Here is a 27161-nt window from a genome sequence, read left to right on the forward strand (position 1 = left end):
TTGCTTCAGTATTCTGACAGAGGGATAAACTTCTCAGGCTTGGCCTTAATGCTGTATTCCATAATACACCCAATTTGCTTGAGAAGTTTTAGGAGACAGATATCAAATTTGTGCTATGGAAAGCACAAATGTGTGCTATGGAAGGTCTTTTGGATCAAATTGCCCTGAAAACTGGGGGTGATTATTGAATCAAAATGCTTTGATTTTAATTAAAAGCTCTGCAGGTGGGAGGACACTAGGGAGGGTGGTAGAAAAAGCAGAAAGGCAGTATTATGAAGAGTCATAGATGGTAATTACAAACATCCCAGAGAAGAGGAACTCCCTTTAACCTTTTCAGTCCAAGGGCTAGGATACTCCCTTAGAGCATTGTTTCAGATCAAGGACATGAACACAGGATTCCCACTCTCTTCCCAAGCTTCCTAAGTGCCAAATTGAGAAGGGTTTGGGTATTTTCTTTTCTTTTGATGAAGTAATTTAACTGAAACAGTAGGCAAAAAGAGCTCCTGAAATAGCCTGAAAGTGGAACAGTCAAAGAACAGATACTCATGGATCTGAGATCAGTCCAATGAAAGGTTTCCATAGACAGCAGAAAAGCTTCAATAGGAGAATAGCTAACCTTGAATATTCCCAAACAGGAGAAGGTAAACACTCAAATAAGAGTGCACTCATTGCTGGTGAGTGCATTCAAGAGTTTGGAAAATTCAGTTCAAACCCTTGCAGTGATTAAAATCACAGAAATTTGATCAGACCCTCCTCTCAGAGGCTGCAACAAGTGATATATTTGCATATATTTTCATGTAAAATAGACTGGTGTCTTTTAATATTTCTGAAACATCTCAGTGTTCTACCCTTTTTTCCCTTACCTTGTTAGTAAAGCTGTTCATTACATACATTCTCACTGTGTAAATAATCTGGGTCAATCAAAATTGGTTTGGGCTTTTTTTCCTGAAGCAATAAAGTTTACCAGAAGCCTTTTGCCCTTTTTGCTCTCCTTTTGGAACACAGGCAAACAATTCAAGCTCTCAAGCAATTCAAGCTCTCAAGCAACTGAGCACTGCATCAGTGTGAAGCCAGGCTTGTTACCTCAGAAAAAGAAATCCGAAAATAACTCACTGAGAATTTGACTTGGCAGCTCTCCTCCCCCAGGTAGCAGAGGTCCCCAGAAACATTTGTCTCTAGCCACAGATGCTCTCCATTCACAGCATTCTCCTGGGAAAAATAAATAGTTATTAATCTGTTTTGTGAAAATCAGCCATGTGAGCATATAGGGAAAAAATTTGATATTAAACAAATTTAGAACACTTAAATAAACTTTAAAAAAAAGCCAAACAAAAACCAACTACCACACCACCACATATTGCTTTGGTTTTCTACAACACAAAGCCATAGCATATAACAGTATTACCCTGGCTGACCATCCCAGCTTAAAAGATGCTGGAATACAATGATGCGTCACCAATCTGAACACACTTCAGTTAAACTTTGCTGATGTTCTTCCCACATGCTGCGTAGTTTAACTGCGAATTCAGATTTCATAACCATGTGATGTGTACAGAATTTTAAAGAAATAGAAAATCCAGAGAGATGAAATAAAAACACAACTAATGAACTTCCAATGAGAGAAACAAAAAAATTTGAGAACAGGGCACAGGAGTAAAAAACAACATGCTGACTATAGCTTTAGGATGATAGGACAAACTAGACTAGGGAAAATGCTCTCCTTGAAATAGCTGGCTCAACATTCTGTGAATACCACAAAAAAGCATTACACTACCAAGAGAGACTACACTTGAACTTTATACATGAAAGAACAACACATTCATCTGAGAATGCTCTCAAAAAAAATGAATCTACCTAGCATGCTGACAATTAGGAGTGATCAACATCTAACAACATAGGCTAATGTCTAACTTTGTCTTGACAGCCCCATTTGATCAAATTTGTACCTTGAATCTATGCAAGATTGTTCTAAAGAAACTTGAGTGTAGATGGACTATGGGTTTCACGTGCATGTAATCCTGATGGGACTAAAAAGCCTAGAAGTCTACTGTACACTACTTAAGTAAAGTGAATAAATAGGAATTCTGTTCAGCCAGAATTAGAGCATGATAGAAAATGCTTTGACAGTCTGACATTTGCTTCCCACACTGTAGAAGTCAAAAATGATGATGCTCACCAAACAGATGGCGTCCAACAGCAGGATGCTCTGAAATAGCCATCTTGGAGAAAATAATTTATTTAAAATACCACTGTCACTTTCAAAGTGATAAAATGAGATAGCTTCTCTTGCTATGCTGATTTCTTAGGTAATGAAGAAAAGCAGGAGTAGCAAAATCCTTTTCCTTCTGGAGTGTATCCACAACAGCCAGGACCCAGGCAAGAGTGCACATGGTGCCCACCACAACCATGGTGTTCACTTCCAATAAAACTAGAGGACAAGACCAACACTGGCTGTTTTTTGGTGAAAGGTCTACCTGTCAGCAGGTCTTTAACTTCATCAGAAATGTTCTAATTCCCAGAGCACAATAGTTTAGGTGAGGATTTTCAAAGCTTTTATAATGCAAAACAATTTCTAAGAACTTGCACTAGCTTAAGAAATTTTTCAAGCCTTTCTTAAGGGGTACATTATTCAGCTTGTAAACTCTGCCCTCATGTGTGTCCTTATATTGCAGCTATTTTCTCTTCAGCAGCAGGATACAAACTTGCCAAACAGTGCTTGACCTGAGCTGATTCTCTGCTGACAAAACGTTGTCAACTCAACATTATAACCCAGAGGTAAATCTCATAGGATATAAAAGATTCTTAGGAAAGACCAACTTTGAAAGCTAAATAAGAAAGCACATAGCTTTGGGGACAGAATTTTTAACAAGGAATAAAAAATATATTAAAAAATAGATTAACCAGCCCTTCATTTGGAACAGGTCCACAAAACTTGCCATCAGGATTTCTAAAGATAAAGTGGCCTATTTCCATAACCTGGTTTGCATTGTTTGTTCTCTATTGTTCCAGATTGTATCAGAGATTTACTTGTCTAACTTTACATCACCATGCAAATAAAATTAGTTAGTAGTCTACAAGGGTGACCTTCACAGTTCATGTTATTATAGAGTTCTAACACAACTAGGTAATAAAAATGTAAATAACCTGATCGGCTATGAGTAGCACACCTCCAGACACCTGCAGCCACAGAAAATTTCACAACACTGTGTGTGAAAACTCACAATTTCAATTCCAGCAAAGGGCCTTTTGTAAAATCTTTCATTCTGAATCAGAGCAAATCAGAGACTTCCCAAGATTAAATGCCTCTCTCAAAAATCTTTCCTTCTCAGTTAATTTTTCTCAATAAGATCAAAGGGAATTATTTGAACTTTACTGTTTTAAATTTTACAAGACTGTGTAATTTGTATGATGAGACAGTCTCTTGCCACTTATGATAACCACAATATAGTCAAAGGAAGTGCTGTGACTTTTTGTAAGACAATTTTTTTATTCACTTCAGACAGAAAATTTTGACAGAAATCAATACCTTTCCATGAAGAATTTTGACTTCAACAAAACAGTATTTTCTACTCCAAAATTTACAGGCAATATTCCACAACATGCTGGACAAAAGGGCATTCATCCCCACCTACCAACATAGAAGCTGATGGAGGTCCTTGGAATAAGCTCCTATCTCCTCAAGGATGATATCCTGTTTAACACAAAGCTAAACCACAGTAAAGGTTCTGTCATCACTTGTATATTTTGACACAGGGGTTTTTTTCTCCATAAAAAGTTTCCCAGTTTGGTTTATTTTGTACTTGATGTCTTTACGTTGGCTTTAGGATTTAATGGCTTTTAAGGAAGCAGCTGCTCTCTTTCTGTCCCTGAAGACACAGACACCAGTCTCATGCTCTTGCCATTTTCCTCATATTGAATCTGTGGCTGTAAAGCTACACATAAAATCAGTTCTGCTAATGGAAAAAACTAGATATCTTATCTACCAAATCAGCTAGACAAAATTACTCACCCTGTGGCCACATAACTGTTGGCTCTGACACAAAGAGGGTGGGTTAAAGATGGCTTCAGTGGGACTGATGCTTTTGATGCCACCTCAGCTGACCTGTCAAATCACACTTTTAGGCTGACACGTTTTGCTCTGACTTGCTATGTGGAAAATGGCTACTGTCCATGATTGTGGATAAAACAACAATGACTGTGGCCTAATAAAGAAAACTGTGAACTCTCTCTCCTCTCCAGCTTCCCAGCCTTCACAAGAGTGTGAACTAAGTGTCCTGGGAAGAAAAAGAGCCCCTGCTCAGTGAACGGAAGCAGCAGCACTTTCCTGGCAGCCTGCCTCACAGGGGACAACCATCTCAATATCTCTCCATCTCCCAGATGGAGACCTCCTGTTTGATTGCTCCCGATCCATTACCACCTTAATAGCACACAAAAATAATTTTAGTATAGCAAACATTCCTTGCATACAAAACAAATCCCACACATAATCCCCCCTGAAGTGGAAGAGAAATAAGAATTCAAGGACCAGGAGTTTGGGAACCATGTAATTCTATGCATGTGTTCATGACTTGCTGTGCACATTTCACTTATTGAACTAGATTTCTTCAAGTACTCCAGCACAGTAAATGACAGAGCAAGAGTTACCATTTTACTAACACCCACCACTATCTCCACGCCTCACTGTTCTTCAGACTGCAGTCAGCATGGTTTCAAAAGAAATGAAGATAAACCTGGCTGTTTTAATTTGCCATGTCAAGCAGCTGTAGTTATTCAGCCAAACAAATAAACCAGTCAGGTCAATCTTCTAGTTCAAAAGAGCTGTAACTCCAGTTGTAACCGGAGGAATGGAACTCTCCTCCATTCCCGCTATGACTGACATTCCACAAAAAATTATTTAAGAAAAACCTCTAAAATAAATCAGTAAGAAAATTTTCCCTTTGTTAATACTCCAGCAAGAGAGAAGAATTGTCTTGCAAATACGCAATTGGGTGATACTTGTGATTGGTGTACAATCAGTGGTCGTCAATTTAACTTAAATATATTTGTAAGCAAAAATTATTAATTTTGGCCCTTTTCTTTATGAAACGACTATTGAGCAGAAACAAATTTGTTTGGATGTCTCTTTCCCAAATATCTTTCTGTCATGTTTGGATTATGTCTCATCCTTAACTCTGAAATTTGAGAGTTTGCAATACTTGTGTTGCAAACAGGAGCAGTGCCTCAAATATTTTCCTGTGGATATATATTCTCAATTTTAACTCTGTCTTAGCACATTTTAATTTGGAATATTTTTCATGTAGAGGTCACCTATTCTTTAATTATTGCAAGTGTAATATATGGACATAGAACAAAATAAAACAGCATAAGGATACGGGGGAAAGAAGATTTCCTGCACCATGCTTTCCAACATCTCTGCATCAATTGCCTTTTGAGATCCCCCTAAGCCCCAGCTGAGAGATCACCTGTATGCAGAAACAGAATGACAACATTTGTCTTTATGGAGCAGCAATGTTCAGATGCTATCATCAGAGATGATGATTCTCCATGTCCTCATGAACCACTACTTTGGCTGATAACAGTGGCACTGCAGCAACAAGAAAAAATACATGTCTTCTAGATGGGCACTTTCTGCAAAATCATTGCATCCTCTACACCACTGGAAAAATGCAAAGCTATGGCCACTATTCTGAAAAATGACAGCTCTCTTTTCTCTTTAGAGCTCTCTGGAAGAATATCTGATCTCAAACCTCCATGAAAAAGAAGCAGCAAAGTAGAACTACTGATCTAGAACACAGCACTTCAAGTGTAAACTGCACTCAAAAATTCAGCAATTTCTAAATATACATGGGACTTCCACTCATCACTACATAATTCCAACTTGAATTCCTATCACCTCTTCATCTTTTTATATGACTAAAGGAATACCCCAGGATTTTCCTTTTGTCAAGAGAGCATGTAAATATAAACATCTCTTTTCAACTGAATGCTTAATTCCCAATTACAAAACTTAGCCTTGAAGACCCTCTAATGGAAGAGAAGTCCATTCTTCAGTGTAAAAGTTAGTAAAGATTTCAGGAAGTTATGATACAGAAGCCAAACCATTCATGGGGAAAATAAAATTATCAAGAATGAGGGAAATGTTTCATCATACGTAAAAAACATGTGCTACTGTATTAACACATATGCTAATATGTATTATCCACGCTTTAGTACATCATTAGGCACTTCCAAAAACATACTGTCCATGAAAGTAAGTGGACAGAACTACGACTAGTGCCAAAAAGACACAGAATATAATGCAACAAACTCCTTTAAAAGTCACATTTACTAATTTTAAATACCTCACTGACGTAGGTCACTTCATGTCTCTTTGTCTAGCCCATACCCCAATCACTTTATCTACAAGGACGTTATGGAAGATGGTGTCAAAAACTTGCAAAAATCAACACAATGGTCTCTCCTCATCTACCAAGCCAGTCATTTAATCTGTTGGGCTGGTCAGGCACGATCTCTCCTCCATAAATCAATACCGAATACTCTCAGTCAGTTCTTAATATTTTTGGAAATTACTTCCAGAAGGATTTGCTCCATAACCTTCACAGAAATCAGAGTGAGACTGATTAGCCTGGCATTCCCTGGATACTCCTAATCCTTCTTGAAGGCAGAATGGACATTTGTTTCATTGCAGTCCTCAGGAACATCCTCTGACCATCATGATCATTCAAAGACACCAGACTGTCCTAGCAGTGATATCAGCGAGCTCCCTCAGCACCTTTAGATGCAACTCATCAGGTCCCATGGACTTATGTATGTTCAGTCTAAGTATTCCCCAACCCAATCACCCTCCACAAAAGTAGGCTTGCTTTCTTTCAGACCCTGGTATCAGTGACGCGGGGCTGCTGAAAGCAGCTCTTACCAGAAAAAATGGAGGTTAAAAAAAAAAGGGGATTGAGCAATTCAGGTTTTCCATGTCCTTTGTCACCATGTTCTCTGCTCTATTCAGTGGCAGCCCACTGCTGCTGTTCTTGCTCTTCCTATAACTGCTAATTTGCCTACAGAAACCATTTCTGTTACCTTTCCTGCTCCTCTAAGATTCTACACTACATGAGATCTGGCTTTCCTACTCCATCCATGTGGAATCAGGTAGTGCCTTGTACAATCCTCCTGACCTAAGCCTGCTTCCACATATTACCAAATGTCATTTTTTAATATCTGCTACAACACACAGTTTCCTGTTCTTGTTAAGACCTAAAAGATTTCTGTCTTTGTCCTGTATACACATAATTTATGCTATAAATTGTAATATTTCTCCTCTAAAAACATTCAACTTGTACCCAGAGGACTCCAATTGTGCATTCACAGAGCACAAAGCATAGATCAGTCAAGTTTTTTTATTGACCTCCAATAATAGATATTTAATACCTTCAAATGCCTCTTAAGAAGTGGAGGAAAGATTCTAAGTTTCATTGTCATGGGAGAAGAAAATAAATGAGCATTAACATAAAAAATGCACTATGAAATAAAAGAGATTTGGGGATGTTCAACACTGTACTACTCGAGTGGCTGTCAATAGTTTTGTAGGCACCATAGAAAGCAAGAGCTAGAAGGCAGTCGTTAAAATAAAATTACAGGAGGACTTTGTGTACAAGCTTATGGTTATAATCCTTGCTAGAAAATGGCAACAGAAAAATACACAAAGACCTGGATCCTCAAAGGTACACAGGCAGTGTATTGGGTGGCTCAGTGTGTACTCACTTGAGAATCTGGGCTAGAATTACCTGCTTTATTATTTAACACTTGGGAGTGATGTCTGAAATGAAGGTGTGTGGGAGAAAGGGATAGGCATAAACAGATCACAGGGGCAGCCATTTAGGTCAATTCCTTTCTGCTAAGGCATCCCCAGCACTCCCCTCTGGTTATTATAACACCTACTCCACACACTGTATTCTGTGTGGCCCTGGTGTGAAAAGAGAACCTTAAATTATGCAGCAAAGCTACAAGTTAACTTGAATTAAGTGTAACAAATGTGATGAAACTGGACATTTGGTAAGTATTTTAGGGAAAAGAAACCTCAGGGAAGAGAGACAGTAGCAAAAACAATAGTAAAGAATACTGGGGAGTTTTGTGCAAAAAGTCTTAGGGGACATGAGAATCATCACCTCTGTTTTACAGCTAGAGAGGCTGATGTACTGAGAGGAAAAACAAATCCTCTGAGCTCACTCATGAGGTAAGTGACAGAGGCAGAGAATGGAATCCCACTCTTTAACTCAGTGCCCTGTTCACAGGTCTATCTGATAATGGCAAATTGCCTGAAAGAAATTCTCAAAAATGGAGGCAATGGCCAGGGAATTCTTTCCAATTATTACTGTGAAGACTCTGGTAGAAAAAATTTCCTCCCTTTTAAGTCAAGAGACAATTTATGCTCATGTCACTTAGACTTTGGAAAGATCTCCCATCATGTGTCCTTGGAGAATCATCCTCAGAAATACTGAAGAGAAGGATGATGTATATGAGGATGCAACACACACTGATCAATGCTGCCTTCCAGTGATTAAATACAAAAATTTCTTGTCTGGCTCTGACAAATCAATTGACATAGCTTTTCTCTCTACCCAATATACTTCTGATTTAATTTAAAACTTAAGGGTTTTTTCTTTGTTGAAATTTGCTACATATTAAAAACCTTTGGTCCACTTTAACCTCACCACATGTCCAAACCTTACTTCCATCATACCTCAGATTTGAGAAATACCTTTCTCCCTTTTACCAGTTACTACAGCTGGTCAGTTTGGTCTCCTCCCAACCACAGATGTCTTCCACTCACTATCATGTCCCTCTCCCCACATGACACAGAGTTGCCTCCCTTCTCCAATCAAAGTGTGAAGTAAAGCAGCAACACCAGTCTGAGAGGCTACAAACAGCTAAGAAATTGAACTGACCAAAAATCTAAACCATAACCATGGAAGTAAACTACAAAAAAACCATCCACAATTAAAACCCAAAATATTTAATCAATGTTTACCAACTTATAGCAACTCCTGCTGTATTTATGTACAGGGATCACATGAGGTAAGAGGAGTAACCATCATGAGATCATGGATCACCCTGATAAAGGAGTAGCAGACAACTGGCTGAGAAAGGGAAAGCTGTGGTTGTTGGACTTGGGGTTCAAGGTTTGTTGGGTTTTTTTGGCAGGCATTGTTGCTGTTGTTTTTTCTAAGTACAGTTTTCAAAGGTGTTTAATTTAGCTGATGTGCTTAACCCTTCACTTATGTGACTGGTCCTTCAGATTTCTACTGAACAGCAGTGATGATTTAAAATAGGAATTTTTACTACCTTGCTGAATCAGCACCTGGGATTTCTGGAATGAAGGAACAAGGTATTCTCCAAAGCACTTCCTAGAGGATTCTATGCAAGTTTTCAAACTGCAGACCCTCACAGCGAATCTAATCCAGCTTCCTGCAACACAGCCTTCAAAATTTCATCCCCTTAAACTCTGAGTGCAACACCTGGAAGAGCAGGCAATCTAAAAATCAATTCTGTTTTGATATAGAGAACAAAGATAAACATAAGCCATATTCATCAAAGCAGAAGTTATCTTCAGTTAAAAGCTGCTTGGGTGGCTGGTGCCTTTGATAATGCAATGTATCAACCTCTTTACCTATAGCCAAGTGTGAAATCTTCTGTGTGCTTTGCTTTAATTGAGACATTTGTGTGACCTGCTGGCTTATTCTCGTCTTTCTAGCTGTTAGCAGTGCATAACCACATGGAAGGTGTGTGGGGATGGTTCAGGGGAGGTACAGACTTGCCACTAGTAAACACAGAGAGGGCGGCCAAACCCTGGAACAGTCTTCCTAGAGAGGCGGTTGATGCCCCATGCCAGTGTTTAAAAGAGATTTGGACAATGCCCTTAACAATCTGCTTTAACTTTTGGCCAGCTCTAGAGTGGTTCAGCCCAGAAACATAAAAGAACAAGACAAGGGGTGGAAACATGTTCTCCATGTCCACACACTAGCTTGGGCCCAGAAGAAACCTAATCTTACCTACAAAGCTGTGACCAAAGATTTCAACTACCTGCTCTGCAGATGCAGACCACTTGACATGTGTCTTTAGCCTTAAATTTTGGCCCATCAAACAGAGGCACAAAACCCTGCTGTGCTAAAATTAAATCAACCTTTGTCAAGAAGGAGGTGAGAAAATATAACCAGCTTCCAAGCTGGAAGATTTGTCCTTTTTTGCTCAAGACCTCACAAGTTTTTATGTCTCTGCCTCATGCTTCAGCTCATAATAAAAGCATATACTTAATGACTAGCACTAATTCTGATAGCAACAGGATGTCTTATGTTGATTTAAGGATGGAGAGAAAAACAACTAGAGATACTGCTCAAACTGACTGCCAAAAAACCAAACACCTACAGTCCACTCTAAGGCCGCTCTTGGTTCCTTCACAGGTCCATTGGTGACTGGAATGTTGAGGGAATGCACAGGAGCCAGGTGCTGGAGGCCTGACCTGGAGATTGCTTTCCTGCAAATTGAAAAGAAAAAAAAAATAAATTGACTGTATATATGAAGTATATATATATAATAAATGTATCTCTCCAACATAATAATGCAACATCCTCCCCAGGCTTCTCCAGAAATCAGAAGAGGCAGCAACACATTTCGTTTCAGCTTCAGTGAAATAATGCTTGAATGCCATCTCCTGTTAAAGCAATTTAGAAAAAGAATAAAGCAACCTGATCACTGGAAATTACTGTTTAATGAAGATCGGTTACTCAGCTGGCACTAAGCTAAAATATCAAATCTAGTGGACTGTCTGTGGTTATGTTTGCCAGTGTTAGTGGAGTCCTCATGCATTTCACCTATCCCTTACACACCAACTAGATCTGTCAAATCAATTTATGCCTAATTACAAATACCATTCATAGGAGAGACAAAATATTAGTTTACACAGAGAATCAAACTCTTGTTGCTTTTATTCAGCTTATAGACTGGAAAAAATAGTCTATTCAGCATCCAACTACATAAAACAAGACATGGGGACACCCCCAGGAAGGGAAGTCATAAACTGCAACCTTCTTTGATCATATCAGAATGCCTCAAGGAATTACAGCTTCTTTCCACTTAAATTTCTATTTCAGTTCTATCTTTCTGGTCCAAAGTAATTTTTACAGCTCTTGAGGCATAGATGTGACCTTCCTCAGAAGTCATAGGTGGTGGCCAGAAACACTCCTGAAGCTGTCTCCACAGTGCTGAGGGGACATCCCCCCTGCCTGTCTCCGTACAGACACACAGTCCTGACAGAGCTCTCAGGTGGAAGCACAGTATGCTGCCAATAAAAAGCTCAGCTGCACCTAGACAGTATTTCCTATAGCTTCCCAACACTATTGCATTGTATGTATTAGAACCTGATGGCAGTGGCCAAAATCATCACACAGCTTCAGCTGCAGCGATTCAGAAGACGACAAAAATCATCTCAGAGAGCTATCTCCCTTTGTAAGCCAAATACACACATCCCCCACAAAGTAAAATGACAGGCTGTTTGTGCAAAGTGCATTTTTGTGATACCGCTCCCACAGAGCTGCAGCTATTTATAGCATCTCCTAATCTTACCACTGTCCCAAGGCAATAAAGGTCAATTGAGCCAGTGGAGACAATCCAGGTCAGCCATATGCTAAATAAATCTTTTCATTGTCCTGAAAATATACAGTGCAATATATATCTGTAATAAAGGAGCTTGGAAGCCTCGCTGCTCACAGTGCATGTCTGGAAAAATCGAGGGAACCGAAGCAGAATCTCTTAAACCCCCTCTTTTGTGGGCAGCATGAACAACTCAGAACATTAACATCAGTCTCTGATCATCCAATACCATCTTTCTACTTAATGTGGGCAAGACTTTGACATTAAGGGGTTTTTTCCCAAAATATTTTGGATTTGATAAAAAAGGGGAAGAAGCCCAAGAAAAATACTTTTACCATCTGGCAATGTATCAGGAGGGAACAATTTAGCAAGAAAGATTTTATGCCAAATATATAAGCACAACATAAGCTACACATTTCAGTAACTGGATTAAGTCCTTACAGAAATAAGTTACAAGAAACTAAAGCAATGTTTTTAAATATATTTTTGAAGAAAACTTCCCAATATTTGGCAGGTTTTTTTCCATGCTGTTTTCAGTATCAATGTAGTTATTCAGGCTTCCTAAACACAGGAGTACATTCTTGTGTCTATTTGTGGTTCATAACATGTTCGTTTATTCGGGTGGAAACAGGGCAGTATCACTTTTCCCACTCTGCATCACTGACAGGGGCAAAGCAAACCTACTTAGGCCTGTCCTCTCAACAGATGAAGGTAAAAATGTGTAATGAGTGCTTGCAGACATCTCAGCACCAAGCCTCAGATACTATTTCAAGTCAGAATTAGAGATGTGCAAGCCACCCACAGGAGAACCTGAAACTTGGCCCACATTTCTTTAAGAGGAACCTGAGGCTGATGAGCCTTTTTGGGGGAGACCTGGCACAGTTTTGTGCCAACAGCCTGCCCTTCCTCAGCATGCCAGGATGGATTTAGGGCTTGCCTGGAAAGTACCCATACACAAAACACAGGCATGACTATAACACCTTTTTTTTTCCTGAATTTTTTTTAACATAAAAGCCTTAAAGTTATCTCAGAGACTGCAAATTTGCATGAGCCAGCTAGAAGAGACCCTTAGGCCCAGGAACAAGCTAAAAAATGTCTACTTTTCACAGTTTCTTATCAGAATTTTCTCTCGGAGCAAAGAGAGACAAAGTGTCAAAACACACCGTATGCACTGCAGAAGCCTTTCCCATTAAAAAAGGAGGCCAAGCTAAAGAGCAGACACATGGCCTTCTAATAAATGCAGACAGACAAGAGACAGGAAAAAGGGGGGAAAGGGAAGGTAGCATGAATCTGATAGCAAAGCAGATGCTGAGTATCCAGGTGATCATATCTCATATTACTCTGACAAATTACACCACCTGGCACTTTTCCAACAGCAAGGTAACATGATTGGCTTTTAGTTATCTTTCCCAGAAATTTCATCTCCACTGTGCTGAGTGCATGAATGAAAACACAGGCTTGACAGCCAGCCTTTCCCATAGAAGTAATCACTGTTCCCTGACAAGAGACAGACAGAAAAAGTGAATCTGTGGTTTCATCATATATTCCATTCTTCAGACTATGAAGAGCACAACTTTGTTAAAATGGGCACAACCAGCAAAGCTGTTGATTTAGTAACCAACAGCTAGGAAATATTTCATCATAAATAATTATCTGTATTTGGATAACTACTTTTTCACATCCATTAATCAGTTATTTGTAGTAGATCTTATTATTGACTTAGCTAACACACCATCATTGAGAACAGGCATGGGTACGTATAAATGCTTATGTCCTTGAATACACAACTAACAAAAACATCTGATACTAATTCCATAGTTGATATCATTAAGAAAATTCTTTAACAGAGCAGTCAGCTGTCTTGAAAACCAAAAGCAATCAGGCATTCAGAACACTGACGTTTTTTATTTTTTAAAAGCATTACATTTGCATTTTGCTGGAAAGTCAGGCGAGGCTCAACCTACTTATTAGATCAAAGGATACATATTTGATCAGGGGAGATTTGAGCTTATATCCCAGACTTTGGCTTTATTGAGCATTTTCCTCCACTGAAGGCATATAGATATCCTCTAATGAGTTCTTTAGACTGAACAATTTTACCTGAACCTTCAAAGAGCACAACAATTATTCAATAATATGCAACTTATTTAAGTGCTAAGAAAAAAATCTATTTGGAATAGAAAGAGTAAGTTACTGTTGCATGTGGTTAACGGTTTTAACTGTCAATTAGTTGTCACTGGTGTTGGAATTGCTGGGGTCATCATTCTCCTTTGTATATGAGCATTACCATTGGGGTAGTCTCTCAGCTGCAAAGTTGAAAGAATGTAAAAATGCAGAGAGACTGGCTCCCACAGATCCTATGACTAGGACATCTGCCAGGAAAGATGTTTTTAGGAGTCTCTTCTCAAAGTTAACCTAGATATTTACAGAGAAAGGGACCATAATTTGTATCATGTTTAAGTTACAATAGCCCTGAATTTCTTTGAACATTCAATGTGGGTAAACTGTACACCTGCCAGCCTTCAGCTTTGCCAATTATAGCTCTAAAAGCCCTGTACAAGGCCAGACAGCACCTGCATAGTGTATGCACATATTATATGTGTCTGAGTTTATTTGGAGGTGGCTTTCACTCCTGCAATTTGCTGCTTATGAATGTTGTAAAGAAAATGTACTGGCCAATCTCTGGCATTATTTAAGTTTTCCCCATGCAACTCTGCTGACTGCACCAGGACCCTTAAATCCCATTGTTCCCAGCTTGCCTTCTGGGCACGTATTTTTCTTAATTTTAGCTGACCACTGGGCAGTGATTATTTCACTTCAACATCGATTCCCAGATTTTTTGCATTTGTTATGAAAGGAGCCAATTTCAGCCAAATTAAATAATCTGTCTGGTGCACCAACCCACTCCTGACAGTGGCCAGTAGCAGGTGTTTAGAGAAGCACTGGCACAAATTGGGTGATCCTTCCCCTGATATACTCCAGTCACAGTTTCCAGTAATCAGTAGTTTAAGGACTTCCTGAGCTGGAGGCTGCTTCCAGACCTTTGCACTTAATAGCCTGTAATGGCTTTTTACTCTAGGAATGTGTCGGTCCTTCCCTGAATCCATTTATAGTCTTGGTCTCCACAGAAGGCTATGTAATAAGCTCCACAATTTAATTATGGGCAATGTAAAGTACTTCCTTCTGTCTGTTTTTAAAATCCTGCCTGATAATTCAATTGCTGTATCATATTGTAAGTAACAGCGAGTAATCACGTGCCTCTCTACACCTCCTGTGATTTTAGGAATCTGTGGATAGAGCCCTTAAATCACTACAACCCCAAGTGGAAGCACCTTAGACTACTTAGACTTCTGCTAATCCTGAATCTGTTCTACCTTTATCAATCTGTAGCTCAATTATGGATTTTTTGATGTACAATTGTCAGAACTAGAAAAAATATTCAACATCTGGCTGCACCCAAGTGGTGGCGTAATCACACTTTCTGCATTGTTCTCTTTAATTATCCAAAGATCTCTTTCCTGAATGTTAATTGGTAATATGAAGTCCAAACTTGATAGCTTTTTAATCCTGCACATGCATTATTTTGACTTCACCAATCTCACATTTCAGCTGCAATCTGCCTCAGAATCATTCAGCATCATGAGATCCTTCTGAAAATTTGTGCAATCAGACCATGCCCACTCTAATTGTGCAAAACAAGCTTTATCCACTTTCATTTTGTTTCCAATGCAACTGCTCCCATCACAGCACTGCTCCCGTCACAGATCCCCAGTGGTACTCACCAGTAAACATGCAGGTAAACCCCGAACACCACCCTATTACTTGATACACTTAAACAGTTTAGCCATGAGGACACCATGCCTTCCACCCCTGGTTTCTATACCAGAAGCTGTTTCTCTTACCCCATCAAAGCTTTCTGGAAGCCCACATGGGCTCCTCTTGGCCAGACCACCCCTGTTCACAGGCCTCATGCCTCTGTCACAGCAACCTCTGCAAGATTCACAGGTCCTGATATGGAGAAAGCTGTGCTGGCTCTCCTCCAGCACATCACATTCAGCAGTGCATTTACTAATTCTGCATCTTAGCAGCAGCTTTGCCAGTTTCTCTGATTAAAACTTGCTGCTGGGTTGCCCCATCAGCACTCTGGGAATCCATGTGACCGCCCCACTCCTTTAGGAGTGGAGCTCACTTAACAGAGGATTTATAAAGCCCTCTCAGCATTTCTTAGTTGAATTCCACCAGCATACTTCGCAAAATCAAACATTAGTGATCAGTTACTGCCTCCTTTGTGGTCCTAAGCCTCCTACATTAACCCTCCCATTTTCCTCAGGTTCATATGCAAAAGTAGCAGCTCAGCCTATGACACTCTCAAGCACATTCAGCAGTGAACATTGATGCAAAAAATGCAATTGGCCCTACAAGAAATATTCTTTCAAAAGTCCTCATGAAATGCTTTCCTAAGCATCTGTCAGTCCCTGCTGCCCAGGGAACCAGTATATGGAAAAGCCAAGATTTGGGATTTCCTAGCCAGTCAACATCCACATCACCAATATCCCAAACAAACCTTTCCACCCCTCACCACACAGAGCTGTCTGAGAAAAGGTGCATGGAAACTGGCACATATCCATGAAACACTTCAGCTCCATGCAGCTCTGGGGAGCTTTGCTCTCAGCCTCAAGCCCAGTCTTCCTATACCTGGAGCAGCTCCTGTCCACTAGACACTGACCTGAAGAGAGTGAAACAAATTCCCACTAGGACAATCTTCCCATGTGCCTCCAACAGCAACTGCAGAGCTGTAACACTGCATCGACTCCCTGGTAAGTTCTGCTAGGAACATTTGGATCTACCATATCAATAAACACTTTATTCAGCTTGTATTGAGCAGGTGCAAAAAGAAACAGAGCCAATGAGCCTTCCAACAAAATGAATTACAAGGCAAAGCAAAGGGAGCAGAAAAGAACTGCAGAAAGTTGGATCAGGTTAACAGAGGAAATGCCTCTATGACACAATGATGTCTTTTCTGCATCAACACTGCAGTTCACAGGCATTTCTGTGTTATGCACATTCCTTAAAAGGAAACCTTTTGGTAATCTTGCTCCTCAAATTCTGGGTACAAGAATGGCAGGTTACTTTTCCTGTCCCAAAAGAATAAAATGGATTAATGAAACAGGTTGTGTGTTACAAGAGGCATTCACAAGTAGTGGCATGAATATGTTTGCAGTTTCTTCAATGTAGACATGCAAATCATCACTGCCCTGTGGTTATACTTGGAGCTTGATTCAGTGTCAAAACAGTGAAAGTCCAAATGCTGAAGATCTCTACTATGTATTTTTTTCTCTTCTCTGCTTCACTTGACCAGCAGGCATACATTAAGCACCAAATTTTACATTTTGGAAAGCAATTTATGGTTTCAATTTAATGCTGAACTGTGCTAAATTATTCAACCCCTTAAATCTTATCTTCCATCAAGAGTTCATCTTCTCAGAAGCCAGAGAAAGCACACAGTTTTGTGTCAGCTCCTATCAACGTGACCAATATATCTTGTCCCAGATCTATAAGTCACTTCAGAGTCTCTATTGCACTAAAATCAGGGTGACTTTGTTCCAGCACGCCTTCATTGGCCAGGCCCTGGATCCAGCTCATTCCCCTGGAAACTGTAACAATCCTCATCTGCAATGTGGAAACTGAAAATGGCTTAGATCCAAGACATGGATAATTAGTAAGATAATTATAAGAAAAAGTCAGTCATGTGGAATCCTCTCTGAGCTCCTATCAGAACTCAGATTTCCATATATCAATGGTTAGCACCCATTTCTTCCTTCTGCTCACTTCAGAGTTTTTTTAACTTTACTCCTAATTTATTCTCTAGATTTCTTAGCAAATAGGATAAAACATGAAGGAGACTTATGGTGCAAGGCAACTAAATTTTAGGACCAACAGGATTTCTCCCAACATTTTGCTTAAAATTTCAGAAAATATATATACAAATAGGGTGATTTCTCTTGCCACAAAAAGTAACAGCCCTTGGAGGACTCCTTGTAGTAACAGAAATGCCAGCATTAAGTTTCACGAGGAGAAAAGGGTAAAAAGTGATACAGTTGGTGATGCAATAAAGATGAAGAGCATTCTCTATCCCCCTAATTTACTAAGAAAGAGAATAAAAAAGGAGCCTAGGAAAGCTGGGGATAAAAAAGGCACAGAAGCTTTCTTGAACTGATTTATTTTGCTTTATTTTTGCTTCAGTCAAAATCAATTTGTTTCAGAAAAAGGTTTAAATTTTTTCTAGCCTTTAGCTTTTAAAGCTGTGAATATATCAGATCTGGAAAAGACCTTTTAGGTCATGATACCCAGTCAACTCTATTTCAGGCAAACTTATCATATGTGTGGATTCACAAAGATAATGACCCATTTCAAATCTAGCCTAGTTGTAACTTCTCTCTTATTCCTACTGAGAAGCTACGCTAGATCTCCACTCTCTTCATCATCAAAATCCTTTTTTTTTCTTTGCAATTTCCATCTAATATGCATGCCCCTGCACAATCATCCTTAAATTCATATTATTAGGATTTTCACATTTCATCCAAAGAGTTGAAGTTGAACTGACAACCAATGATTTTATATGTTCCTTCTACAGAATAAAAGGCAGCTGAAAGTTTTGATCCAGAAATCTTTAAACCTTCGGATCAAAATCCTTTGAGTGAGTTTATGTAGGGCAGAGATGTGCAGAGGGAGTTAGAAGCTCACATTTCAAAGATTCTGGAATCAACTGAGTAACCAAAATGATAAAATTTAATCACTGTCTTTCCAAGCAAACAACAAGAAATGCTCTAGGGAACTCTGAGCATAAATGATTTCCAGCTGCATCACAGACTGGACATCAGCATTAGAGAAGACTGATACATTTTTTTACTATTTCAGAAAGCAAAAGAAGTCTGAATGGGAATGATTTTCATACATTTCATTCAGACAAAAATCATGGGATATGCAGGACCTGCATTCTGTAGTTGAAGTATAGACAAACAATGGTGACAGCAAGTTGGATAGACATGACTAAGGTATAATTGTGACCCTTTTTTTAATATCATTCCAAAATTAAAAAAAAAAAAAAGAAAAGAAAAAGAAAAAGAGGGCAGATATTCTATGTTAGCACTCTCCTAACCAGCAAAAAAGTTAAGCTCTTTTTTCAGGGTACTTCTTGGTGGCATCAATCAATATTCATTTGATCTGGAAGATAAGGAGAAGGAAAACAAAACAAGACGGAGAGGAAGGGTGGAATTTAGAACACCATTTAAACATTGGTCTTGGAAATATTTTCTTGCCACTCAGATGCTAGCACATGCTTTCTGAAATAACTTGCTTTAAGGTAATTTCTATATCAGACCAGGATCCTTCATTGGCATAAGCTATTTACACAAGCTGAAATGTCATTATGATTCAAGGACTATATAGCCTCACAAGCTATATAATAATCTACTATGTTTTTCTTCTTTTCTACAAATCCAATGTGTGCTTTGCAGTTTTGCACAGTAAGCTTCAGACAGTTGTTTCAAATATGGATTTTTTTTAACTTTTCCATGTCAATGAATCATTATGTTTTATTTTCTTTCTTTGTGTAGTATGTTTTCCTTGAAAATAGAAACACCAAAAATTGTGATTGTCTATTTCCATATTTTTCCCCATTATAAGCTTTCATTTAGCATGCAAGGGTCTCAGAGGGATTAAAAATAAAAATCTTCAATTTCTGAGCATGCAAATAAAAATTGAAAAGTTAATGGAGATTCATACTTACTAGACAAAAGAAAAATAATTTAACAGCTTACAGACAGTGGATTCAATAAAAAAAGGAATTATAGGAGATGCCAGAACAAATTTATTACCAAGTATTGATATAAGAATCAAATTTTCTTCCTTCCAGATATATAAATACCTAGGACTCAAGGAAAAACCCAGAATAAAAGCAAGATTTAAAACAATATGCAACAACTATTTTTTCCTAACAAAAGGTTTTGCAAGCACACAGGACAGAGAAACACTCTCTCTTCTGAAAAGTGAGTTAGACTTTGACACTCCAAACACAGAGTCTAGAGAGCAGAGCAGAGAAGGGAGTTCAGGCTTTGCCTGCATAGTTCATGGGAAAAGAAAAGAGATGAAAAAAAAGAAGGGAAAGAAAAAAGCCTAAATTTACTTTTCACTAGTGTGACACTTGAGAAAGACAGATAAAAGTATAAAACTACCATTCACTAACCAAATATTTTTTTCTATTTTCTCCCTAACGAAGGAAGTCCAGCAACTGAGATAAGACAAAGATTTTCTCTCCTACTTCCCCTCCCCAGGATCATCTGAGATACAAAAATTGATGCAAAAAATATTCAGCAAGTGTCTTTTTCTTTTCATTCCTCACCACAAAGACTACACAGTTTGATGGCATGTACTGCTGTGCTTAAAAAATACTGTTTTGTGCACCTGGGACAAGAGGCCCTTAATGCCTCAGGGTTTGGTAGCTGTCAGGTGAGACAAGCACCACCATGCTCCAAGCACCTGCACCTTCATCCTCTCCATACCCTTCCCAACTTTCCTCCTTTCCCTCTGGCATTGTTTTTATGCACCCATCCCAAGGAAGCAGATGTATGTCCACCACTTTCAATTCCCTCTGTTTGAGGCAAACTGAAAGAGCTCAGCAGAAGGCGGAGAAAAGAGAATTTACTACAGTAAGTGAATGGCAGATGAAAACAAAAAACATCAGTTCCCCACAGCAAGTCTGTGTAGAAACCCATCCCTGCAGGACCCCATCCAAAACACAGATTCTAGTCAAAAGGTTTTGATTACTTTCAACAAGTTTTAGGATCAAAGAACAGAGGCTTAAGGATAAAATTTCATCCAAAAAAACCCCTTAAACCAGGAATGAAGGATGTGTGTAGAAAATACAATAAATTACTAGCTTCCCCTCTCCTCATCAGCAACAACTGTATGGCAATACAGAAATGAGGAAAAAGTCTTGTCTTCTGACAAGATTCCCCCCTCGCTTCAGTCCACAGAAAGCAGAAAACTTAAGAAACAGCATAGAAATAACTTCTGAAACTGGAAGAGAATCTGACTCAAGCCCTGTTCTGAGGTGTTAAACTCAGAATACCCAGTGTGTTTATAAAAAATTAATTCCCAGTCACAGATGATGCTGAGTTGGAAGGGACCCATCAGGACAAAGTCTAGCTCTTGGCCCTGCACAGGACACCCTGATAATCACCCCATGTGCCCAAGAGCATTGTCCAAATGCTTCTTGGACTCTGTCAGGAGCTGTGACCACTTCCCTGAGGAGCCTCTTCCAATGCCCAGCCACCCTCTGGGTGAAAAACTTTTTACTAATATTCAACCCACATCTCCCCTGATGCAACTTGAGGCCATTGCCTTGGGTGCTGTCACTGTCACTGTCACAGAGATCAGAGATCCTGAGGAAGCTGTAACTGCACTGAGGCCTCCCCTCAGTCTCCTCCAGCTGAACAGACCCAGTGCCCTCAGCCGCTCCCTGTTCCCCTCAAGGCCCCTCACCAGCTTTGTTGCCCTCCTCTCAACTCTCTCCAATGGTTTTATGTCTTTTGTACATTGTGGCACCCAAAACTGCCCCTGCACTCGAGGCGAGGCCGAGGTCCCAGCCCAGAGCAGGACAATCCCCTCCCTTGCCCGCCCGGCCATGCTGTGCCTGTGCCCCCAGGACAGGGTTGGCCCTCCGGGCTGCCAGGGCACTGCTGGCTCCTGTTCACCTTGGCACTGACCAGCACCTCCAGTCTGTCCATGCATCCAGGGTTACCCTGTCCCAGGTGCAGAATCCAGGACTTTCCCTTGTGTAACTTCACATGAAGTGAACGGGGTGAGGTGAACTTTGCCCTCTGGGTGATTGCCCAGTCTCCCCTAATTTGTCAAGGTCTCTCTGCAGGGCCTTCCTGCCTTTGAAGGAGTCAACAGTTCCTCTCAGTTTGTATTATCTGCAAACTTGCACGGTATCCCTTCCAGTCCTGCATGCAAGTCACTTATGAAGACGCTGAAGATCACAAGGCCTAAGACTGGTGCCAGGTCTGCACCTGATGTCACCCCTTCACAGGAACCCTTTGTGCCCAGCCCATGAGCCAGTGCTCACCCATTGCATGGTGTGTACATCCAGCTGTTTAGCTCTGAATAGAACAAGAATTATCTACCAAAAATACTTATGATCTGGTAATCAACTTTGCAGTTACACATAACTTTTTTTTAATCAGACTTCCTGTAGCAAACCTTAACATTTCTGCCTGGAGGAGAAATCACACCAGGTTTCACATCAGATTAAGACAACAACATTGCCTGTGTCATGCATTGTTACAAATCTCACCAGAATCACAGTGAGGGCCTTCTCCCTTCACCGTGCAGCAGACCCTGAATTGTGCTGCAGGGAGAGGCCAAGGCACTCAGTCAGGAGAGAGATTATTGCATTCCCTCCCAACCCCAAGGGACAGCTGTCACAGGGGTCAGCCTAGGTCTCACTCTTGGAATAGGGAAACTTTCAGGGAGACACTGAGGCAGAAAAGTGCAGGCAGTACATCAACTAGGGCAGTGATCTCCATGGCTGAGATAAAAGTAGAGGTTTTTATCTCTGTTGATCTAGTTAAACAAATGGTATAACTGGAGTTCGGCTTGTGTTTCTTTTCTTTTAGAACCAATTTAAGTTTAAATGTTCATTTTTCTCATAATATGCCCTTTTCTTTTTTTCATCTAAATTCTGTTAAATTATACATATGTGGTTCTGCTTCCTCCCTGTTGACTCATCAACTGTATACAAGCAGGCTAAAATAACCTCCACAATACAAAGCACTGTCAAATGCATATAAGAAGCAAACAGCAGGGAGGAAGGAGTCTTATTTTTCTTCTAATTTCTTTTTGGCTACAGTACTACTGGGTGCTGCTTCTTTTGTGCCTGTAGAGCTTAGAAAAGGACATAGTAAATTGCTGGTGCTCCTTCAGGGTTGGCTAAATCCTCAGACAGAATGACCTGAAAGCCTATGTTGACCTGGACAAGATCTGGACATTAAGCTTATGACAGGACATGCCATATTATTTGGACATTTTTTTTAATTTGAAAGAGATTTTCAGTGTAAACCAGAGATTTGTAATGCCACACTCTTAACTCTTGTGTTGGTGTATTGTTTAGTCACTGGGGTCAAAATACTGATTTGAAGTTAAGTCACTGATAGGACCACAATAGAAAGAAAATATTAGCTGTTTATGCACTGGAAATGCATAAAGTGGTCACTGTTTATGAAAGAATAAGACAAGTTTTTGAGGCTTTTTTTCATCATTGAGCATTGAGATGTGAAGATAACTGACAGCGCAGGAGGTTAAAACCCTTTACCACAAAATTACCAGAGCAAAAGGTATCAACTGTACAACCATCCCACCCACTTTTACCCTGGAGCAAGACTTGTAGCACTGAGAAGGCAGGTCAATCACTAGATTCAGTCCAACTTCGACCTCATATTTTCTTGGGATTTTTCAAAAAAGGAGCCATGAATCTGAGTGTCTTAATCGTCTTGCACAGGACTAACTACACGTCCCTTAAGACGTGACCTGTGTGGGAATGCTGAGTCATTTTACATTGGCACACGACTAAACAGTCATTAAATCATGCTGGTTTCAGGTAGAATTAAATCTGGATTAAAAATCAGCTAGAGGGAACTGCTCATCATGCCTTGAACTGGCACTGTCTCCAGATACAGCACTATTAAAAGAAAGAAAATCCATCTTTGGTGAATTAAAACCAAGTAGCACTTTTCTTATTTCATTACATCAGCCCCACCAAGCACAGCAAGGTACAAAAATGCAATAATTTATTTTTCTCTCCACATATTTTTCTGCTATATCACCTATTCAAAAAGACATACACAGAGAAACCATTTCTTTAGCTAGCAGCCATCTGTTGGATGAAATCACACCTTGACCACAAAATGACCATTGTTCTATCAAACAGGAGCAAAAATATCCCAGCTGCCTTTTGCTCCTGACATATACAGAAGCAGCCAGGCCAGGATACCCTTTGGAAGCTCATATATGAAATGAAACCTGACCTTTTCTTAGCATGGAAATCCAAACTACCTTAGATCATCTGATCTGATGGGATCACAATATAGATATAAAAAACAGCCAAGTGCAGGACCAGGTTACTTACAGTTACTCACTATGCCACTTTCCCAGCACTCAAAAAAGAACTGAATCACTGAGTGTTATTCTGATTTTGGTACTACATTCACTTTAGAGAGAGGAATAAACTCTCCCCTTAAACTCCATCCTGTATATCCCTTCAATAAAGCCTTCAACAAAATACTAATGGGCAGTGAAGAAAAGTGGGAGAATAAATATTTTGAGTGGAGTGCTACTGAAATATCATCATTTCCCTCTTTCTAGTGACATTCCTTAGCAGGAGGGACAGCACAGCTTGGCCAAACCAGCCAGCTTCCTTGGGGACCTGGCCCACAGCATACGAGTTACTGAGGAGGAGGATATCCCACCCCTGCTTGCTACTGCATCGACCTGCTCCAGCTTCATTCTTCCAGCTGCCTTTACCAGAGCAGAAGGACAGAAAGAACACAGTTAAGAAAAGAGAACATGAATAAAAGACACCTAGCAAAAGACAGAGAAATCCTGAAATTTTAAGGGTAGCATGACTAATTTCTGCTCAACCTAGGGTTTAAATGTACTTTTTGGGACTGATTTTTGCTGCTCTAAAAGTGAACATGATTATCCCATGCTGATGGTAGGTCAGATTTCACATCCTGGCAAATCTACATGAGCAACATGTAAAGAGAGGGGCAATGCTCTGCTCCCAAGTCTTACAAAAAGTACCTAACTGGTGAAGTCAATATGACCACAAAGCCCATCCTTGCTGGCTGACCTCACAAGAGATTATCTTGACAACTCCACAGGTGATGCTTCTTCCCTATATCCACATTCAAGCTTCAAGCCATGAAGTGATACTGAAAGGTTATAAAAAGTTCCTACAAAGAAAAATCCACCAGGGAGGTAATTGCAACTACTCAGGCAGGTAACTTCTCTTAAAACAAATACTGCACTAAAGCTCTTGCACAGATATAGTTCTGGGCAACAAAAAAGGAAAGAAAAATAAATCTCTTCTGTGGAAAAGCAAAACAGACATATATAAAAAAATTAGTTTAAGTACTCTTGCAATTCTTTTGCCCCAGATTTTTTTCTAGATATTGTCTGTTCCTGGAGCTGCATAGGGATGGCCATTTCTGAACATGTAGAGGCCAGTAGCTGCCTTGCTGGGATCAAGAACCCTCATCCTGAACTGGCAAATATGGTGTAACTCCAACTCCAGTGAAGTAATACCACTTTGGATCGCTTGAGACATTATCCACAAATTAGCTCTTAACAGACTAGCAGTACTATATTAAATTAATTATTTATAAGTAACACCAAGCAAGAACTGAGTGAAAAAAATAAATTAGGCATTGTCAGGAAAAATTTAAAAGAGCAAGAAAAACACTCCAACTCCCATTTCTGTTGGGAGGCACACAAGCAGATAACTTCTATGTATGGTGGGGACTAATACAACATTATAACCCACACCAAATGCTTCTGCTTAAATTTTTAGACTACTTAATTCTCACTAGTCCTAATAGGAGTGTGAAAATTACTTTCACTTAATAATATCTTACTGCAAATGAGGCCAAGTCTGTGCCCCTCAGACTACAGTAACCTGAAGAAACTGCTAAGGGAGTGCCTATAGGACATACAGTACTCTGAGTCCTCTCCTTCACACTCATATGTAAGTCAAGTGCAAATTTCCCAATTAGCAACACTCTAGGAAAAACTAAGTAACAGTAAATAATGTACAAAAATAAAAATTGAAAAATCTACAGTGCAGTGAATACCAGGTCAGATTCTTACAGGTCCTCCAGAATGTCCCCTTATTTTATTATTTTGATTGCTTTGTTTTTTAAGACATCTGATTGCAAAAGGCAATACTGAAACCACAACCCATCCATAGTGCAGAAACCTTGTCTGAATTTGCAGAGAAACTGATGCAGTAATTTTGGTTATAAAAAGGTCATGATTCAAATGCCAATGACATTGCTTTAACACTGTTGAAAATGCACTGCTAATTAAAGTGTACAAGAGATGAAGATGAGTACCTACACAGTCGACTTGAGTGACTACTCATTTTGGGTAGGCTTTTAAAACAGCATTGCTGGTAGCAGCAATACTGCAAGCCTAATTTTCTTGACAAGTCAGGATTCAGCTTTCTAAACTTGAGAAATGCTGCATTAACTGATGAAGACTGTAATTCCATCTGGAGGAACACAATAAATTTGAGCTTTGTTCTTGTGGTCTAGCATGTCACCAGAAACCTTTGCTGGAGTTACAGAAGTACTACATGCAGACAAGAGTGCATTACCTCATCAATAAAATGTTTCAGGAGCTGTTACAGAAGCAGCAGCAGAAAAACAAAGAGCAATTTGAACTTGAGAGAAGCTATTTGTTCTATCTTATGAGTTAATTTGTAATGCCAAAATATACCATTAACTAAAATAACAGTTTATTTATAACTTCATTTTAAGCTCATAAGAAAAAAAACTCGTTGCAATGCTATAAATTGTGACATTCCATTTCTATAGAGTGGTTCATATTGCAGATTTTGAAATGCATTACAAAACAGGGAGAAAGCCAGCATTTTGTAGGTATAAACCAAAAGATACATCTTCCTCAGAGAGAATTTTTTCCCCACAGAGCTCTGGATATCAGCTTTGATCAGAGCAGCTAATATTTTCAACAGATGCTGAGGATTGGATTTTCTTCTTTTAAAACAAATAAAAGGCATTTGCCATCATATGTCATCTGAATGACTTCATCCTAAATTTAGAGGAGTATTTTAATCTTCTAATCTGTACAAGACCTTGTTCTGAGATCATGTTCTCTTTAGTGCGTCCATCGTCACTGGCTTGAAATTCAGATGAGAAGGGAGAGCACTAACAATTGTCTGCTGAGAAATATTGCTTTGGAGAAGGGAGGAGACTTGTTCAACACTCATGCACATCATCTGTCTCACTAACATTCCAGTCTTCAAAAAGCCCCCTGAAAATTAACTTATTGTTGAATTTATCATGCCTAATTGTACAGCGCACCAACCTCATCCTTCCCCTTAATTTTATCTGACAGGGAGACACTCTAAAGAACATGAGGCCAGAGCTTATACAAAAGGAACCAGACCAGCTAGAAACTTGTAGAAAAAATAGGCTTCCCGAAAAGAATTCAATTTCAGGTGCCCTGAGCCTTTCCCTGTGATCCCCACTTTTAGGAATTTCCTCTGTTGCACTGAAGACCGAGTGACAAGTCTGGTGCTACTCCCCAAGATGGAATATTCCCCCCAGACACCTACACACCCCTATATCTTCTCATAATTTTTAAAAGCTGCCTGACACTGAAGTAAATGCAAATACACTTGACACCTCTGGTTCAGCTCCATATGTGATGTCCTACATTCA

General features: G+C 39.6%; 1 protein-coding gene across 4 annotated transcripts in view; it reads right to left on the reverse strand.

The window, feature by feature from the left end:
* The window catches only part of DGKI (diacylglycerol kinase iota), a 205171-nt gene that overhangs the window by 118549 nt on the left and 59461 nt on the right, over window positions 1-27161 (reverse strand). For 2 of the 4 annotated variants that reach the window (XM_039708217.1, XM_039708216.1), the window contains exons 2-3: window positions 10417-10525; window positions 1114-1209 (exon numbers count right to left, since the gene is read on the reverse strand). The gene's annotated coding sequence lies outside the window, so the exon portion shown is untranslated. Of the gene's footprint in view, window positions 1-1113; window positions 1210-10416; window positions 10526-27161 lie in introns of those variants that run through there. The other 2 variants (XM_039708215.1, XM_039708214.1) reach the window with 1 other exon arrangement.

This window comes from Passer montanus, unplaced genomic scaffold, assembly GCF_014805655.1.
Source record: "Passer montanus isolate IOZ18808 unplaced genomic scaffold, ASM1480565v1 scaffold20, whole genome shotgun sequence".
Taxonomy (NCBI): Eukaryota; Metazoa; Chordata; class Aves; order Passeriformes; family Passeridae; genus Passer; species Passer montanus.